We start from the raw sequence: 19,247 nt of genomic DNA, 5'->3' as shown, positions 1-19,247 counted from the left end.
ACCATTAGACCATTCTGTGTGCATATACATGGGAAGGGGGTGAACGTACTCCTAGCACCCAATTCTCATCTCACTCAAAGTTATGTTAACAGAACCCTGAAATATATTAACTGAAATATGGGAGTGTGGACTAGCAGCAAGGACAGTGAACAGAAAGAAAATCAAAGCCATATGGGAAAGAGGAGAAGCTGATAGAATAATGAGATTAATTTTTATGGGAAGTGGGACTCAGGGAAAATGTGGCTATGTATACAATCACTTTGCTGTCATTCAACAAAATCAGCTACACTCAGAAAGGCCTTGGTGGGCATCAGGGAAAGGCGGCTGCATTTCAAATATGGACAAAGAAAGGGGACACAGGGAGGGAGAAGTTAAAGCCAAAAATGACAGTAAGAAATGGCCTCACAAAAAAAAAAAAAAAAACCTTATGATATTGGGAGGAACATCAAGTTCTTCACCATAGGTGGATGGGTGTTTGAATCATATTGCTCTTTAAATCTAAAAAGATGGGGTCACTACAGCTAAACCTTGGGTTTTGTAATTTGGATAACTCAATTGTTTATGTTGGCTTATGTATAAATGATTTAAAGTTCTGAAAAACCTATGTTGATATGCTGATGTTGATATAGCCATCTTAGCCATAAAAAGCACCAGAATAGAACAAACAAGGTTTCTAGTCCTGGTTTCACTACTTAAAGTAGACATGTTAGTGATAAATCATTTAAATTCTCTACTTCAGTTTTCATTTAAAACAAAAACAAAACAACAAAAAAAAATTCATGCATAAAGGGTTTATGTGATCATGAAATTCAGTATTTAAGATGAGAATACTTGGAAGTTATAAACTATTTAACAAACAATAATGATGCCAAATATTTACTGAGTGCTTCTTTGTGCCGGATTCTCTTGAGTAGCATACATGTACTGGATCATTTAATCCTATCTCATCCACAAAGAAATCCTATAAGGTAGGCACTATAAGCTTCCCATTTTACAAAGAAAGGAACACCAAAGTATGAATTTCATAGATAGCAAAAAGGGTCAGGCTTTCTGAGCAGCAATATTTTCCCGAAGTGTCAACTGGGCTTGGCTACAAGTCCTCAGTTATTCATACACTAATCTAAGATTTAGCAGTGAAGGTAATTTGTAGATGCGATTCAAGCCCATAATGAACTGACTCTAAGTAAGAGTGATTATCCTAAATCAGCAGTTTTCAACCTCTCTCATCTCATGGCACACATAAACTAATTACTAAAATTCTGCAGCACACCGAAAAACATATTTTTTGCTGATCTGACAAAAAGAATAAGTATAATTTTGATTCACTCATACTGAGCAGCTATTGTTGTGTTGGCTATTGTCATTTTTTTATTTGATAATCTCAGGGAAAAGAAGTCAATGCCCCTGACTAAATAGTCAAGTATTACATGTTTTAAAATTTCTTGCAACACATTGGTTGAAAATAACTGTAGGATGGGTGCAATCTGTTGAAAGGTTTGAATAGCATAGCTGAGGCTTGCCTGAAGAAGAAATTTTGCTTGGAAATAGCAGCTTTGGCCCTGGCCAGTTGGCTCAGTGGTAGAGCGTCGGCCTGGTGTGCAGGAGTCCTGGGTTCGATTCCCGGCCAGGGCACACAGGAGAAGCACCCATCTGCTTCTCCACCCCTCCCCCTCTCCTTCCTCTCTGTCTCTCTCTTCCCTTCCCGCAGCCAAGGCTCCATTGGAGCAAAGTTAGCACGGGTGCTGGGGATGGCTCGAACTTTATGATATTTTCTTGGAATACACACAAAAAAACTTACTGTCCTCTGCCTCAGGCACTAAAATGGCTCTGGTTGCAACAGAGCAACGCCCCAGATGGGCAGATCATAGCCCCTTTGTGGGCTTGCCGGGTGGATCTCGGTCAGGCGCATGCGGGAGTCTGTCTGACTGCCTCCCCATTTCCAACTTCAGAAAAAATACAAAAAAACAAACGAATAGCAGCTTTGGCTCATCTCTGAGAGTTCTAGCACCTGTTTTTCCTGATGACTCTATAGATTTTGGACTTTTCTAGCCCACCCCACAATCACATAAGCCAATTCCTGGCAATGTATCTCTTTCTAAATAGATGATATATTAGATATAGATCTATAGATAGATAGATATAGATATAGATATATAGATATAGATAATAGAGATAGATAGAGATAGAGATGATATAGATAGATATAGACATAGACACAGATATAGGTATAGGTATAGATACAGCTGAGCTATAGATAAGATAGAGACAGAGATAATCTTATACTGGCTCTGCTTCTCAGACTGAACCCAAATACAAAGCCCATGAACTGCACCACTACTGGGCTACACCATCTTAAGCCACTCGAACCTCAACCTTCTTTTTTCTTCTTCCCCTTTAATATAATTAGGAGTGGAAAGCAATGTGCTTTGTTTTTAGAAAGGGAAACAAAAGCATGTTTAATTGGCTCAGCCAAGGTCACAAAGTAGATGTAAACCTCAACCAAGTAAAGCTGTGATTTTTTTTTTTTGTGAATTATAAAAACATTCCCTGTTTCTCAGCTTCCACAACCACCATTCAATAGCATTGACACTACTCTCTCACCCTGGGTGTCAGAGGGCAGGGAGATCCACTAGAGCATACTTCAGACTTAATACTGGGCACTTGGCTTCATTCAGTAAGATCATAAAAACGAAGACTAAGAAGACAGGCATCTGTTCTATTCTCTCTGGTCACAAAAGGAGTCAGCCCTACTGCCCTCCCATGATCATCAGCATTGCTGCTCACTGCTGTCACCCGAGGAGTATACCTTGAGGAAGTGGAACACCAAGCCACAGGGAAGTGTCCTCGGTGAGGAAGTTCAGATTGCCCGTGGCCTTATTTTCAAATGCTTTGCTTAGCTGTGTGGCCTTTTCAGTTCTGGGTAACAGTGACTGGGTTAAAGCAGCTGCTTGTCATTCATGGATTAAAAGCTGAGAATGTACACCATTCAAAGTCATGTGAAGGGAACAGGTCCCAAAGTTCCTGGTCTATTAATGGCCCACTTATCCATAAACACACACTTTGCTCAAGTATATCCTCCGAATTCCTAATTATAATGCTATAAATTATAGCAGAAAATTAAAAGGAGCTACAGAGGAAGGAAGAAATATGAATATTACTTAAAATGAGAAGGTAATTAAGTTATCCTGTTCCCTCAGAGCTGGCTCTGACTGTTCAAAATAAATCCTAATAACTGCAAAAATGAACTCAAATTGCAGATGAATATTAAACTGACCTACTTTAGAGATTTCATAACTGGTTTTCTAAGGTAGTTATTGCTAGTAGAAAGATTTGAGTCATTCTTAAGTATGTGAAAGGTGAGTGTGATGGTTAATTTTATGTGTCAACTTGGCCTGGGCCCTGGCTCCCAGATGCTTAGTCAAACATTCTGGATGTTTCTGTCAAGGTATTTTTAGGATGAGATTACATTTGAAGCAGTGTACTTAGAATAATGCCAATTGTTCTCCATAATGTGGGTAGGCCTCATCCAATCACGTGGAGGCCTTAACTGAACAAAGACTGATCCTCCCCAAGCATGACGGCATCTTGACTGCAGACTGTATTCCTACTGCTATTCATTCTTGAGTGTCTAGCCTGCCAGCCTTCCCCATCAGATTTTGGACTCACCAAATCACCACAATTGCACGAGCCAATTTCTTAAATTAATTATATGATACATACATACATGCATACATGCGTACATACATACATGCATACATACATCCTGGTGGTTCTGTTTCTCTGGAGAACCCTGATTACACAGTGAGTAAAATGGCTACACTGGAAATAACCAGATGAACTTCAGGAATATAAAAGATGAGAACCCAGCAGCATTTATAAACCAATGACTACTTTAACCAAATAGTCTTAGTTGACATTGTCACATTTTAGTATTCAAGTCCCAAAAAGAAGAATTCTCATGGTATCTGCCAATTCATATTCAACATATAGGTAGTGAAGTCTCAGAGGAGTACATACCCACAGCCAAAAGTGTCCCTTCTGTCTTAGTCTACTTGGCTGCTATAACAAACCACCACAAGGTTTACAAACAACAGCAATTTCTTTCTCACAGGTTGGAAGTCCAAGGTTAGGGTGCTAGGAGGGTCGGGTTCTGGCGAAGGCTTTGTTTTGGGCAGCAGACTGCCAACTTCTCACTGTGCCCTCCCATGGTAGAAGGAGTGAGAGATCTCTCTGGAGCCACTTTTATAAGGACACTAAGCCAATTCATGAATGTTCTGCCCTCATAACCTACTGACCTCTTAAAGTCTTTACCTCCTGACACCATCTTATTGGCCATTAAGTTTCAACATAAAAATTGGGGGGGAATACAAACCTTCAGACCATAGCACCTCCCAAACAGTTCATACTAATCTCAGGGCCATGAACTGCCAAACTCCAGCAAAGTTTCAGGGCTTCTGGGATTTACCTAGAAATAAGAATAATTCCTGGATATCTAGGAACTCAGCAAAATATATTAACCCAGATAATATTTATTGAGCACCTTCATCTCTGGAAAGCAATGGTGAACAACAACAATATAGTCCTTGGCATTATGGAACTCAGAAACTGGGGGAGAAATAGATTGTTGTTCAAAGAATCATGCAAATAAAGGTCAAATTACAAGCTGAGATGAGTGCTGTAAGGATAGATGCCAGTTATTTGAGAGAGTGTCACAGAGGCATCCAGAGTAGACTGACTCTTGCCACTCTACAAACCAGCACACTGGCGCCACCAATGTGGCTAGTTAGAAATACAGACTCTCAGGTTCCACTTAGACCTGCATTTTAATGGAACCCCCAGGTGAGTGTTAATCTCATTAAATTTGAGAAGCAATTGGCTTAAGAGATAAACAAAACTGCTTGATTGAGGGTGGGATATTCTAGCAACGGTCTGAATGCAAGGGGTAGAGCTGTCAAAAGTAGGGCATTCGGCCCTGGCCAGTTGGCTCAGTGGTAGAGCATCGGCCTGGCGTGCAGGAGTCCCGGGTTCGATTCCCAGCCAGGGCACACAGGAGAAGCGCCCATTTGCTTCTCCACCCCTCCCCCTCTCCTTCCTCTCTGTCTCTCTCTTCCCCTCCCTCAGCCAAGGCTCCACTGGAGCAAAGTTGGCCTGGGCACTGAGGATGGCTCTGTGGCCTCTGCCCCAGGCGCTAGAATGGCTCTGGTTGCAACAGAGCAACGGCCCAGATGGGTGGAGCATCGCCCCCTGGTGGGCATGCTGGGTGGATCCCGGTTGGGCGCATGCAGGAGTCTGTCTGACTGCCTCCCTGTTTCCAACTTCAGAAAAATAGAAAAAAAAAAAAAAAAAGTAGGGCATTCATTCCTATGAGGCAATCATTATGGCTAATTACCAAATATTTCCAAGTCTCTTCTCAAGCCCTCTGTATACTGGTCCTTCCCTGGCCCTAAGAGGTTGGAACTATGTGACTGGCCAAGTGACTTTCTCTGGCTAGTGAAATATGATCAGGATGGACCTGTGTCATTTTGGGGTGGAATTTTTAATAACTGTTATGTAGTTCGTCATTCCTTTTTCCTTTCTGCCATAGTTAGTGGTTGTCAGCATATAGTTGATGGTTTCTCAGTCAGCAGGGGACCTGGAATAGAACCTTTAACTTTCCTGAAATGAACATATAGCTTGAATGAGTGAGGAACTTTGTTACACTTTGTTGCGCTAAGCTCCTGAGATACCCTGGTGATCTGTTTCTACCTAAATAACTAACAATGCGGGACATTGACTGATTCATTCAAGTCACTGAATGCTCACAAGGTGTCCAGCACTGATCCAGGCGCTGGAGATTCAGTGGTAAAGTTAGCCAGACAGGGCATAGCAAGATCTTCCTTTTTTCTAGAGAAAGATGGACAAATAAGCAACTAAAATAAAACAATAAATTCAGATAGAACTATGTGTTATAAAGAGAATGAAATGGGGTGGTGGGTCCATAAAAATGTGATTGGATGACTTCAGATGGTGCGTCAGGTCAGGGGAAACTTCCCTCTCCAAGGAGCAGATATGTGACTGGATACCAGGGAAAAGAAAAAGACCCAGGCACTTAACATCTGGAAAAGGTCTCATGGCAAAAATACGATGTTCTTGAGGCAAGAACAGACTTGGCCTGAGAAAGCAACAGAAGCACCGTGCCTGTGAAGCCCAGCAGTGGGCAGGAAGGAGGAGGAGGTGTTTCAGATGAGGCTGGCGAAGAGGCCAGATCCCAGAGCATTCCGGTCTGTGAAGGGGTTAGCATTTTACAGGAGTGTGTAATCTGAATTACACTCGAATAGCAGCACTCTGGGTACTGGATTCAGCAGAAGCAGAAGTCTTCTAATGAAGGGAAAGGAAGCACTTTAGAATTAAAAGGCCAGCGGGAGTAAAGTGACTTCACCGGGGCAGAAAAATGTCACCCCATCACAGGCCTAAGGCATGGAGGATTGGAAACATTCAGTGAATAGTGTTAATGACTAACACAGTCAGCCTCCGCTCACTGAATATTGATCCCCCCTCCTTTCCCTCTGTAAGACAGAGACTCATCCTCTCCCTGATGGAAACAACCTCAGATTCCCAGAGGTCAGAGAATCAACTCTGGGTTCCGGGTCTCTAGGTGATAAACTGTAGTCTCTGCATCAGAGAGAAACGTGGTTTCTATATCAGGGTTAGATGGGGCTTGTTTTCACCCAGAAATCCGTGAAGTAAAAAGCTGTCTTACGTGCCCACCTTCCACCTGACTACACCCACACCCAGACTACAATTGTGGAACAAGAGCAGAGTGAGTTTTCAAAGATTTAGATTTGGAAAGGGGAAGAATAGCAGGTAGACAGCAGACATTTATTCACTCGGTCACAGTAATTCTCCAAGTCCCTAGAATTTAGCCTCTCTTGGTTCTCTTTCTTCCCACCAATAACCCAGTTCTTTTCTGTGCACATTTTTGTCTTATTAGTACAATCACAAATGAAGCCAAGGATAATCAATCCACCACTAATCGATGCCTTTGCTCATGCTAGGTGGTAACCTCCTTAAGGGCAGGGACCATGGCTATTTTGATTACCATTAAGATACTGAATATGGAATGTAGGGCACTCAATATTTATTGTATGAATAAATGAGTAAATGAATATCATTTTTTCTCTGTGATTTGAACATTTCTACTTCTGCTCTACTGATTTTCCTTATAGTTTTCACAAACATTTATATCTATATTTTACCTATCAGAATAAAAAATTAAACAACCCACACCCCTTCCCAGGCCATGATAAGAATTTAAGTATACAAATTTAACCACTGCCCTCTTCCCACATACTCAGGTTTTGTTTTTATTTTATTTTTTATAATAACTGGAATTTTATATCCAGTTTTTTATTAATTTTACTTTACATTATGACTCTTATTTTAGAAATCATTCTTTTTTTTTTTTCTTTTTTTTTATTTCTGAAGCTGGAAACGGGGAGAGACAGTCAGACAGACTCCCACATGCGCCGGACCGGGATCCACCCGGCACGCCCACCAGGGGCAACGCTCTGCCCACCAGGGGGCGATGCTCTGCCCCTCCGGGGCCCTCTCTGCCGCGACCAGAGCCACTCTAGTGCCTGGGGCAGAGACCAAGGAGCCATCCCCAGCGCCTGGGCCATCTTTACTCCAATGGAGCCTTGGCTGCAGGAGGGGAAGAGAGAGACAGAGAGGAAGGAGGGGTGGGGTGGAGAAGCAAATGGGCACCTCTCCTATGTTCCCTGGCCGGGAATCGAACCTGGGTCCCCTGCACTCCAGGCCGACGCTCTACCGCTGAGCCAACCGGCCAGGGCCTAGAAATCATTCTTAACATATTAAATTGTTAAACACGTACAAAATCAGCCACAAGTAGACTTCTTTCTGTTGTTTGTGTGTTACTATTGTTTCCGCCTCTTTTCTTGCGTTCCTTTTTTCTGATTCATTTGTTGTTTGACTGCAATATCTCCTTAAGAAGTTTGTTTCAGGGAAAAGTACGTGGTGAATGAATGATGTGTTTCTGAAATGTTGCATGGCCCCATGTAACTTTCTTTCGCTTTCATGTGGATGATAATTTGATTGGATATTGAAATGAAGTCACAGACCACTTGCCTCAGAAATCCATATAAATATTGCCTTTGAGAATTCAGTTTTAGAAATGAGAAATCTGATACCAGGCTGATTCTCTTCTCACTGTGGATGACCTATTGTTGTTTTGTTTTAATTTTTTTCTTTGCCTTCCTCATATGAAAAAGCATTTGGACTTTATTTTTTTAGAATAGAGAAATTTTTACCAGGGTATTATTTCCAGGAGTGTATTTTCTTTACTATTTCTAACTGGGATTAGAAGAACCTTTAAGATATAAAAGACTCCATTTTCTTTCTTCAATTTATGAAATTTTAAAAAATATTTTAACTATAGTTTTCCTTTGTTTATCCTCTTTTTTGAGTAAAACTACCATGTAGAATTTGGTATGTCTACCTCAGTTCCTCAGAGTTTATTGTTTGTTATTTTTCTCAAAATATCTCTATCATTAATTTTTATACTGCCTTTTTGTACTTCTGAGAATATCCCTTGAATTAGACTTTGAGTCCAAATGCATTGCAATTGGAAAAGTGGCCATTCTTCCCCTCAGCGAGCCTTAACAATTTTTTCTAGTAATCACTTTTTTCTTAAGAAAAAAGTTACTTCTTTCTCATAAGGTCTTACACTATTATGGTGAATGATAATTCTTAATTTTTATGTTCTATTCTGTTTTTCAATTAATTTTTTTAACTTTATTTATTTGGAGGCAAGGATACCACATTTCTACTTAATTCAGAGAAACATTTTTAACAATGCAGAGGCCTTTTATTGTTTTCGCACTCATTATGTCGCAGATGCAACAGGAATCGGGTCCAGCGGAGCAGGCTACTTCCCACGCATCCTCACCAGGTGTGCCTCTCTGGGCGGAGCAGGCTGGCCCTTCCTTTGAACCCAGGTTCCTTTCTCTTTTGCTTCCTTCTTTTTCTGATCGTTTTCCTTCGCAGGTTTCAGGAAGCTATCTGGGCTTTTGGGGTCTTTAATACGCTCAAACATTATTCTCTTGGCAAGAATCATCCCTTAACTTGCTTGTTGACAAGGCTAGCAGCATGCTGGGTAATCCTGTTCGTTCTTCCAGTTCTGCCACGCCAATGTTTGTGCATGTTGCTTTATGAGCAGGGCCCATTCCCTTGACGTCTACAGTCTCACCTTTCCAGTAGTTTTGTATGTATGCTGCCAAAGGAGCAACTCCGTGTTTTCTAAAAGGCCTAGAGCACATAGAGTGGGTGTCTTATTTTCCCTTTCTGTTGGTCATTTTAGTGAATTAGTAAAAGATAGTGGTTCCACCTGAGAGGCCTGGTTAAGAAATTATAGAAGAAGGTTCAATACTAAGGGGATTCACCGCTAGGGTGAGTTTGCACATTTGTTTTGTTTTTCTCTCCAGATGTGTTGTCACAGCCTGAAGTTAAATGAGCCCTGTTACCTCCTTTTTCTGGCTCCATTGCCCATGTTAGAAACTCCCTGCAGCAAATCTTCCACTTTGTTTAGTAAGTGGCCAGAACCCAAAGAAACAATATATGATAAAGCCTGTGTTCATTGTTATATTCATTTTCTTCTTTAAAAAATGTTTTATGTATATTTTTTAAAAAAATATTTATTGAACTTATTGGAATGACATTGCTTAATAAAATTATACAGGTTACTGGTGTGCAGTTCTAAAATACATTATCTGTATATTGTATTGTGTGTTCACCACTCCAAGGCAAGTCTCCTTTCTGTTGTTCCTGTAACAATTAAAAGTCTAGCAGCTTAGAACTACACCCATGTATTATCTCATAGTCTGTAGGTTCAATGTCCAGGCACAGCTGGCCTTCTGCTCTCAGTTTCACAAGGTGATGGCAGGGCTGTGTTCCTTTCTGGGGCATGTGGAGATAAATCTGCTCCCATGCTCACTCGCGTTGTTGGCAGGATTCAGTTTCATGCAGTTGCACGACTGAGGTCTCTTGTCTTTGTGGGCTATCAGTGGAGGGTCATTCTCGGGTTTTGGAGGACACCCACATTCCTGAGCTGCAGGCCACCTTTCTCCAGCTTCAAAGCTAGGAACTGGGTGAGTCCTTCTCACACTCTGAATCTCGCCTGCTCCTTCATCCACAGCATTTCTCCAACTGACTCTTTTGCTTTTTAGAAACTCCTGTGATTTCATTGGGCCCAATCAGATCTTCTAGTATAATCTCCTTATTTCTAGGTCAACTGATCTAGTAAAATTAATTCCATCTATAAAGTCCCTTCACAGCAGGACCTTGATTAGCATTTGGTTGAATAACTAGTGGGTGTGAATCTTTGAAGGGCAAATCCTCTGTGTCAGCCATTAGCATGAATCTGCAAATTCTCATTTTGACCTATTTTGGTCATTAAATAAGAACTGTCAACCTTACTCTCACTCTTGTTTATCACTTGGAGGGTTTCTTGGCTCCCTCAGGAAGCACTTTCTCTTGCTTCTTAGGAAACCACCTTCTTTGCCAATGCTGAAGTATATGGTGTGCACCTCTCACCACCATTTCCCCTAGGAAATCATACTTGCTTCATATGAAGCATATAATGCCTCAAAGATTGGGATTTATTAGTGGCCGTTTTTTTTCTTGCCCAAGACTTAACTATAGATTGTTTTGTCCTAATGTGTTTTTGGTCAATAAAATGGGATTTGGAGAATTAAGAAAAGTGTTTTAGTTAAATTCACTAGCTGGAAACTAATATCCTGTACCAGTAGGGGAATGTGAGGGGAAAAAAAAGTGTTGCTCTTGAGTGTTATTACCATTGATAAGTTTCACAGTACAGGTGTTATAAGCAGTCAGTTAGGTATTAACAAAAGAGAAAAGAGGAACAGTAACAGACACATCCGATTAAGCCTTATTAACTTCTCAGTAACTCTGAGGAATAACCAGCATCATTCTGCCAAATGAAGCAAAACATCCAAACACCTAGTCTTCTAGGCAGGAAAGGTAGCTTCACAGCCACCGCAGAAGTGTAACCAGCATTGTTCCCCGGGGTTAACAGGGAGAGTATGAATACCGTGAGGGGAATTCCTTTTACTGAGTGCTAGTGCAGTAGAAGCCAAACCAGCAACCATCGAGGGGGAGGGCACAAACCTGGGAAAGTCTGGGAAAAGGATTGGATTGAAGAAAGTCATAAACTCCAGAGAATCCAGGAAAGAGATTGGACAGGGCGAGGACACAAACACAAGCCCAGAAAAGAAATTGGGTAGTTTGAAAAAAAGCCTGCCTTTTCCCAAACTGAAAGAAATATAGGGAAGCTAGACAAAGAACCTAGTGCACACCCTCTTAGGAGCACACCCATGCCTTTCCTCTTCTCAAGAACATACTTTCTGCTTTCTTTTATCCTAAACTCGAGGGGTCCCCTCAAGACTTGCAACCAGGAGTGAGCAGCTGTGGCAGAGGACTCTCCGTTTGCCTCTGGAACTTTCTTTCCTGAGTCCGTGCAGCAGCTACCTAGCCTGCCCACACTCTGTATCTCTGAGGGTATACTATTGCTTTTTGCTCTACTAAATTTTGCCATTATCACTTAAAACTCCTCCTACCTACCTGAGTGTCCCTGAAATTCTTTTCCCGTGACACCACTGAAAACCGATTTCCTCGTGTTGTCTCATTGCACTTCTCCTCACTGTGCTTCACAGATGCTGTGTCTTTTACAAATCAAGGGGAAGACCCTCTACCAACAGAAAGAGAACTATTCGACTTGCTTTATTGTAATAATTGCTTTATTGCAACAGTTGCTTTATTGGGGTGGAACTGAACCTGAAATACCGTGGAAGAATGTGATACTAATATCCTGTACCAGCAGTTTGAGTGAAATTGAACTAAATGAATTCTCCTTAAAATAATGGATTGAAAATGACAGTTCACCATAAAAACGAGACTAAGAGACATGGACAAGAATGTGGTGGTTACCAGGGGTGGGGGGAGGGAGGACGCAGGAGGGAGGGAGGGAGAGAGTTAGGGGGAGGGGGAGAGGCACAGAGAAAACTAGATAGAGGGTGACAGAGGACAATCTGACTCTGGGCGAGGGGTATGCAACATAATTTAATGACAAGATAACCTAGACATGTTTTCTTTGAATATATGTACCCTGAATTATTAATGTCATCCCATTAACATTAATAAAAATTTATAAAAAATAAAAATAAAAAAAGAAAATGACAGTTCACAAGAATCTAAGAGCCAAATTTAAAATAGTAAAGGCTATATGTTCATTAATCCTCTAATGAGAAAGACTTATAACCATAAACTGTCCGGAAGAGTTTTTGAGAACACTAAGATAGAGGTTTGTAATCTGCAAGTGTCGTAACTGAGTCCCGGAAAAGAGAAAGATCAAGCAGCCAATATGGATATAGTAGGCCATGAAGGGGTTTAATTTAAAAAGCACAGAAATATGATAGCACATTCTATTGACAAAACTATTCGGAATATAGGAACTCTCGGTGGGAGTGCAAAGTGACATAACACACTATAAAAATTACAAAATGCATAGGCTTTCACAGCAATTCCACTTCTGGAGTTTTTCCTCTAGGTTGAATTGCACACATGCAAAATGATGTGCAAAGTTAGTCGTTGAAGAATTGTTTACCCTAGCAAAAATTGGGAACAAATGTTTGTCTATGAAGGCTTGGCTAAATATGTACATTCATCAAAAAAAATAATTTAAAAAGCTAAGAGCAAAATCACAGTACTTTCATAATTACTGTAAGGGGACTTGGGGTACAGTCACTCTCTGTCTGACTCCTGGAACATAATGAAAAGAGCATTTCTCTCCTGCTTGACTTATTTTATTCCTAATCAGCAGCAGTACTGTAAATTAGCTTCACAATCTGTTGGCCTCTCTCAGCCTTAAAAACCTCTTTTCTCTCTTTTGGTATTAGCATAACTCCTCATCTAAAGTAACAGAAAAAAAAAAGCTCCTACTTAAAGGCTATATCCTTCCCTGCATATGGCCCCACTTCAAGGGGTTTGTCACATGATTCATAAGGGAAATAAAAATAAGACTTGGGAAGTAGAGCAGTTTCTGTTTCCAACGTGAGAGTTCCTGAGCAGCAGAACACCACCTTGATTACGTTCAGGGCAGCAAGGAAGGTGGAAGTTCAGCCAATGTGGGACTGGAGCACTGAATTTGAAAACTCCTGAACCCAGAAGTGGTGACGATAAACACTAAAATATTAGGAAGAAAGGAATCCAGTTTTATTGTATAACTTTAGTTCTATAATATAGATGGTGAAAGACATTTCAAGATTTTAACTTCAAAACCTATCACTTGGAGTATCGGATAATCTGATATTAATTTAACACCCGTAGCACCCAGCTATGTATAAACTGTGTGTGATAATTTTCATGAGATCAAAGCTAAAAAACTGTAGTCACTGATTTCCTTCCTTCACTTCATTTAACATCTCTTGTTTTATAAATGTGGCTGATGGCAGTGGGCTTTGCTTTTCTTGTACTCTAGTGAAATATTGAAGAAGGATAAAAATTTCAAAAACATTTTATAGTGTTGGCTGCCTCTGAGAAGGATGTATATATAGTTCCGAACTCAGTTATCAGACCTCAACAAGATGATATTCTGGTTGTCCAAGCAATTCTCTAAAGTACATCAAACTTCTGTCAGCCAGCCCCAAGTGCACCAGTTCCTGAAAGTATTATAATTAAAAAGCAAAATATTTTCATTTTAATATTATTGTAATGTGCATGGAGTTTGGAGCCCTATAGACAGACCTGGTCCAAATAATGACTCTAGAACTTACTGATTATATGGCTCTGCATAAACAAAGCTTTTAAAAACTCAAGGTTTTGAGGGAGAAATGTTATCCTATCATTCAGGGTTGTCATAGAAATTACAGGTAATCTCTTGACCATTTCTAGCAAGGCAAAGAGTCAAGACTAAAAAAAAAAAATGATAGTTTTAATTTTTCTTTTTATGTTTCACTAATTTTAATTATTCTCAAAATATCTATGTGAGAGTAAAATGTAATAAGATTTATACCTCTAGCTGATGACAAGGAAGGCAAATAACAAATCATTATAGATGTCAGTATTATTGACTGGAGGTATTTTAGACACCAGAGCATGCTGCCTGATTTTATGTTGAATTCAGTTCAGGGTAATAGAGCAAGATTTAAAATTTATGTTGAAAAGGTCCAAAAGGTCCATTCATTTTTTTTTTTTTTTGCCTGTTATAAGGCTACCCCACACAGTAAAATATTCTTACCTACTAAGAGAGTAATTTTCCTATTTAACTAAAATGTTCATCACAAGAATTACCAAAGATAATCCACCTCAAGATATAGGGATAAATGAATTTCCCGTAAATTAATGAACAGAGGGCTCAGGAGAGAGGTGGCCCCACAAGGTCCTGGCAGGAATATGCACACTGATGCCTGAGAAGACGAAGGAGAACAGTTAACGAAGAAATCTTTTAGTTGACTCTTTGGTTTGGTTTGGCCACTTAGGCAGTCACGTCTTTTTTGTTGTGGCCAAGTTAAGTTATTATGGACTTACAGAAGATTGGAATTTAGGAGCATTGAATAGACCATGTAATTCAAACATCATCATTTCACAGATTAAAATTACAACTCAAAACTGAAGTCCAAAGAGGTTAAGTGGCCTCACAGCTAATAAAAGGTATATGCTTCAATTACTATGTTTTTTAATGCAACAAATATTTACTGAGTTTTCATTATGCATAAGGCACCATGCTCAGTACTGGACAGGAACAGAGTGGCTGTGCCGGGAAGGAACCCTTCTCCAGCTCAGATTTCTCAGTATTTAGTGCCTCATATCATCTCTGAACCCTTGGGGCACGTATGTCCACAAAGTGGAAAGAGTATCCTCAAATTGGATCCCTCAAAAGCCGTTAAAGTTTAACATCTAAAGTTAGATACTTAGCTATGAGAGAGAGAGAGAGAGAATGGAATAATTTTAGATGTTGCCTGAAGTAATGTTTTTAAATAAGAAAGTATATGATAGTTTGTGACCCAGAAAAAAAAAAGTATAATTTGCTTAGCCCTGGAGGTTCATTTTAAGTTAAAATTATGTCACGGTCTGATGCTTTTAAATTAAACTTTTACTATTTAGCCATGTAAAGCATTTGATTTTTGAAAAGACTTGATAATCAAGTAATTAACAAAAGAATACAAGAACACTTATAAAATGTGCAGATAGACTTAAAAGCACAGTGTCAACTTTAATTCCTTTCCAAGTGGAAGACTTCTTTTTTTTTAGTCTTATTTTAAATTTTATACTTCTCTCCTTGAGAGAAGAAACAAATGACTTCTGACTCCTGTACCTCTAGGACAAAAATGTATGAAGCAATGCAACATGGTCACAGTAATAAACATTTTTGACTCTGAGGATGTAAAAATACAGGTGTCTCTGAAGGTACTCTTTCATAAACCCAAATGAATACCACTCTCACAAGTTATATTGCCATCGCTCAGTTGACTGAATCCTACTGTATTTTGGTCTTAGGCAAACTAAGCAAGTAATTTTCTATTTGGTTCTGCTTTATTACATAAAACGAAACGCCAAGCATGTCCTTAAAAATATGGATCATTCCTATATTATCCTAACAGCTCCTGTTTTCCACATGACTCATGAGTCTGATAGGCACCCCTTAGACTGAAACAGACAGGATAAGGTGGCTGCCTACTTCATTTCACACATCCACACACGTTGCTTTCCTATCACGTCGGTTGCTTTCTGATTTCTCCTGAGTGGTTTCTATCTGAGTCCGTGCTTCCCATGTAGTGGTGAAGATCTGCTCACATCAGAAATAGGCTCTCACATGTGACCCTTCGTTTCCAAGTTAAAAACTAGGAGGCAATGTGAGGCCTCTTGAAGGTTTCTGAGTGTAAAGAGATGAAATTTAAAAGTTTCTGTTGACAGTGCCAAATGCAATGTTTTTGCTTTCATAGTCAGCCCTGTTCTTGTTCCACTTCAGAGTAGAGTTAGAGACCTGAAATGCTGACTGTAATCTGTACAAGCTTTGGTTCGGCTCACAGGATCGACTTCTTATTCTCGTGGAGCTTACCACCTGCTCTGGCTAATTATGTGTTCTGTTCCTGAAAAAACCTGCTTTTTCACACAAATAACAAACACAAAAAAATAGTTTCCAAGTTTACAGCTCTAAGAAACTGATCAGCTAGTAGAAAAGAAACATTTTCTATGTTCGTGTTTAATGATTAGTTCAGTGTGTGTTAATTACCCTTTATTATAAATTATTTGGGGTTAATTGTACAATATTTTAATATGTAGAGACTTGTGATGATGTTGACTTCTGACCCAGTTCAACACTACTTGAATTTTAATAGCATTCATTACTTTGCCGCCTACATACACTTTTTTTTTTTCAAAAGACATCTCACCTTGGAGAAAGGTAAAAATGGAAAGGGTGAGCAATACCATTAGCAATTCAATCTAACATCCCTTCATTGTGCCGTCACCATGCTGAAATACTTGGCTGAAGGAGACGGGGCAGCACACAGGGGGTCCCGGTCCTGTCCTTCAGGAGTTTATAGTCCAGTAACAGTGACACTCACGCGCATTAGCAATAGGAATAAGAAGAATAGAATGAAGACTGAACCAGAAGTGTATCTAAAGAACTGTGGGAAGTCAGAAAGGGAGGCCGCGATTCTAACTAGCAGTACAGGGAGAATATTCTCAAAAAGGAGGAAATCAATAGGGTTTAAGGCTGGCCAATATTTCTGCAGCAAAGGATACAATTTCTGATTGAGGAAACAGCTAGAGCAAACATGTTGGGAAGAGAGGTTCACAGAACATTTGGAGAACTGTTACTGAAGAGGATATATGGAAAAGAGAGTGACGTGCGGTCATTTGCGGTCTTATGGTAGGTTTTGTCTCGAATCATGTGCATTTTTAAATTTAGACTAACCAGGCCCCTGTGTAGATTATTTTTAATCTCATAATGCTAGAAGTTCAGGCCCAATTTCCAAAGATGCCCTATTTCATCTGGAGCCTACAACTATAGAACAATTTGGCACTGGCTGTGACCTGATTGTCTTCTGGGGTAATCCAGACTCTAGGGTAAACAATTTAGAATAACCTAAGTAAACTATAGGATGTACTGAAGATAGAGGGATATTTCCTTTGACAAAAATAATTCCCTATCTTGCCCTTTGTTAGCTTTTTCTTTTTTAAAAAATCTACATGCTTTTAGTTCACCATCTACTTTTTCATACATTGGGAACAGCCATTGGCACAGCCAGCTGTCCTCAACATTTTCTTGATCTGCGTCAGGTGACTTGTGGATGTTGGAAAGGCTCTCCTCTCTACTGATGTGTTCAACTGGGATATCACTTCTTTACCTGCAAGTCATCTGAGTTCATTTCTGAGATGGTTTCTGGTCTGGGGCTGGCGTACATTCTCTCAGAGATAATTTAATCATCTAAAACGGGGGCCAGCTAATGTTTTCAGTAAAAGGCCAGGGCTTTGTAGACCAAATATGCTCTGTAACAACTTCTTAATTCTGCTGTTGTCACCTGAATGCAGCCATGAACAATGTGAAGTTAATGAGCATGGCTGTGTTCCAATTAAAATTTAGGTATAAACATAAAAATTTGAATTTCATATAATATTCACATGTCATGAAATATTATTCATCTCTTCACTTTTTTTCCAACCACTGAAAAATGTAAAAACAATTCTAAATTTGTTGGTCATAGAGACAGGATTTGGCCCACAGGCTAGAGTTTGCCAGTCACTGGTCTAAAATGTTGACAAGGTATACATATTTCACATAGTGCTACTAAAGCATTACATATTTGTATATCTGTGAGCATATCTTTTCTTTTTTAGCCACTAGATGCTGATCTGCTTGTTACTATTAATTATTCCACCTCTGTTACTTGACCTATTATTGTCATCATTATTATCTACTGTAAATGTCGCCTTAATCTCAACAGCTATCCTATGTCATATAGATAAGAAAATCAACACAGAATAGTTAATAATATTGTATTGCATATTTGAAATTTGCTAAGAGTGGATAGTAAATGTTGTTACCACCAAAAATAACAAAATAGCCTGGCCGGTTGGCTCAGTGGTAGAGCGTCCGCCTGGCGTGCAGAAGTCCCGGTTCAATTCCCGGCCAGGGCACACAGGAGAAGCGCCCATCTGCTTCTCCACCCCTCCCCCTCTCCTTCCTCTCTGTCTCTCTCTTCCCCTCCCACAGCCAAGGCTCCATTGGAGCAAAGATGGCCCGGGCGCTGGGGATGGCTCCTTGGCCTCTGCCCCAGGCACTAGAGTGGCTCTGGTTGCAACAGAGCGACGCCCCGGAAGGGCAGAGCATCGCCCCCTGGTGGACAGAGCATCACCCCTGGTGGGCGTGCTGGGTGGATCCCGGTCCGGCGCATGCGGGAGTCTGTCTGACTGTCTCTCCCCGTTTCCAGCTTCAGAAAAATACAAAAAAAAAAAAAAAAAAAAAAAAAAAAAAAGAACTAGAAAATGTCAAAAAAATATAAAAAAAAATAAAATACTGTAAAAATGTGAGATAATGGATAATTGTTTTACAATGGATATATATATCAAATTATAAGGTTGTATACCTTAAATACAGACAATTTTTTTGTCAATTATATCCTAATAGAAATGGCAGGAAAAAGAACACCAAAACAGAAGGTTAAAAAATTTGCCCAAGATTACTCAGTTCTTAAGTGGTAGATGCAGGGTTCAAATCTACTATTTGAGTATTGTATACCAGTTCTCTTGAAAAAATATATATGGCTTCTGTATCTTCTCCCAATAATTTTATTTTTTTCTAGGTTTTTCCTCAAACATGGGTAGATATGATTACTTTTTTGTCATCATAATATATAGGATTAAAGAATCAAGTAGCATGTTTTAATTTTATTTCAATTCTTTTTTTTTCTGAAGTGAGAAGCTGGGAGGCAGAGAGACAGGGTCCTACATGTGCCTCACTGGGATCCACCCAGCATGCCTACTAGGGGACGATGCTCTTCCCATTGCACCTAGAGCCATTCTAGCGCCTGAGGCAGAGGCCATGGAGCCATCCCCAGTGCCTGGCCCAACTTTGCTCCAATGGAACCTTGGCTGCGGGAGGGGAAGAAAAAGATAGAGAGAAAGAAGAGGGGGAAGGGTGGTGAAGCAGATTGGTACTTCTCCTATGTGCC

General features: G+C 40.0%; 1 protein-coding gene and 1 pseudogene across 3 annotated transcripts in view; one reads left to right on the top strand and one right to left on the bottom strand.

Annotated features, from left to right (window-relative positions):
* GALNTL6 (polypeptide N-acetylgalactosaminyltransferase like 6) overlaps window positions 1-19,247 on the top strand; it is a 1,198,495-nt gene that overhangs the window by 806,897 nt on the left and 372,351 nt on the right. The gene's annotated exons all lie outside the window — the stretch shown is intronic.
* Window positions 8,882-9,350, bottom strand: LOC136321038 (large ribosomal subunit protein eL21 pseudogene; annotated as a pseudogene).

The sequence above is a fragment of the Saccopteryx bilineata genome, chromosome 1 (assembly GCF_036850765.1).
Source record: "Saccopteryx bilineata isolate mSacBil1 chromosome 1, mSacBil1_pri_phased_curated, whole genome shotgun sequence".
NCBI classification, from domain to species: Eukaryota; Metazoa; Chordata; class Mammalia; order Chiroptera; family Emballonuridae; genus Saccopteryx; species Saccopteryx bilineata.
This window is presented reverse-complemented; position numbering and strand designations above follow the sequence as displayed.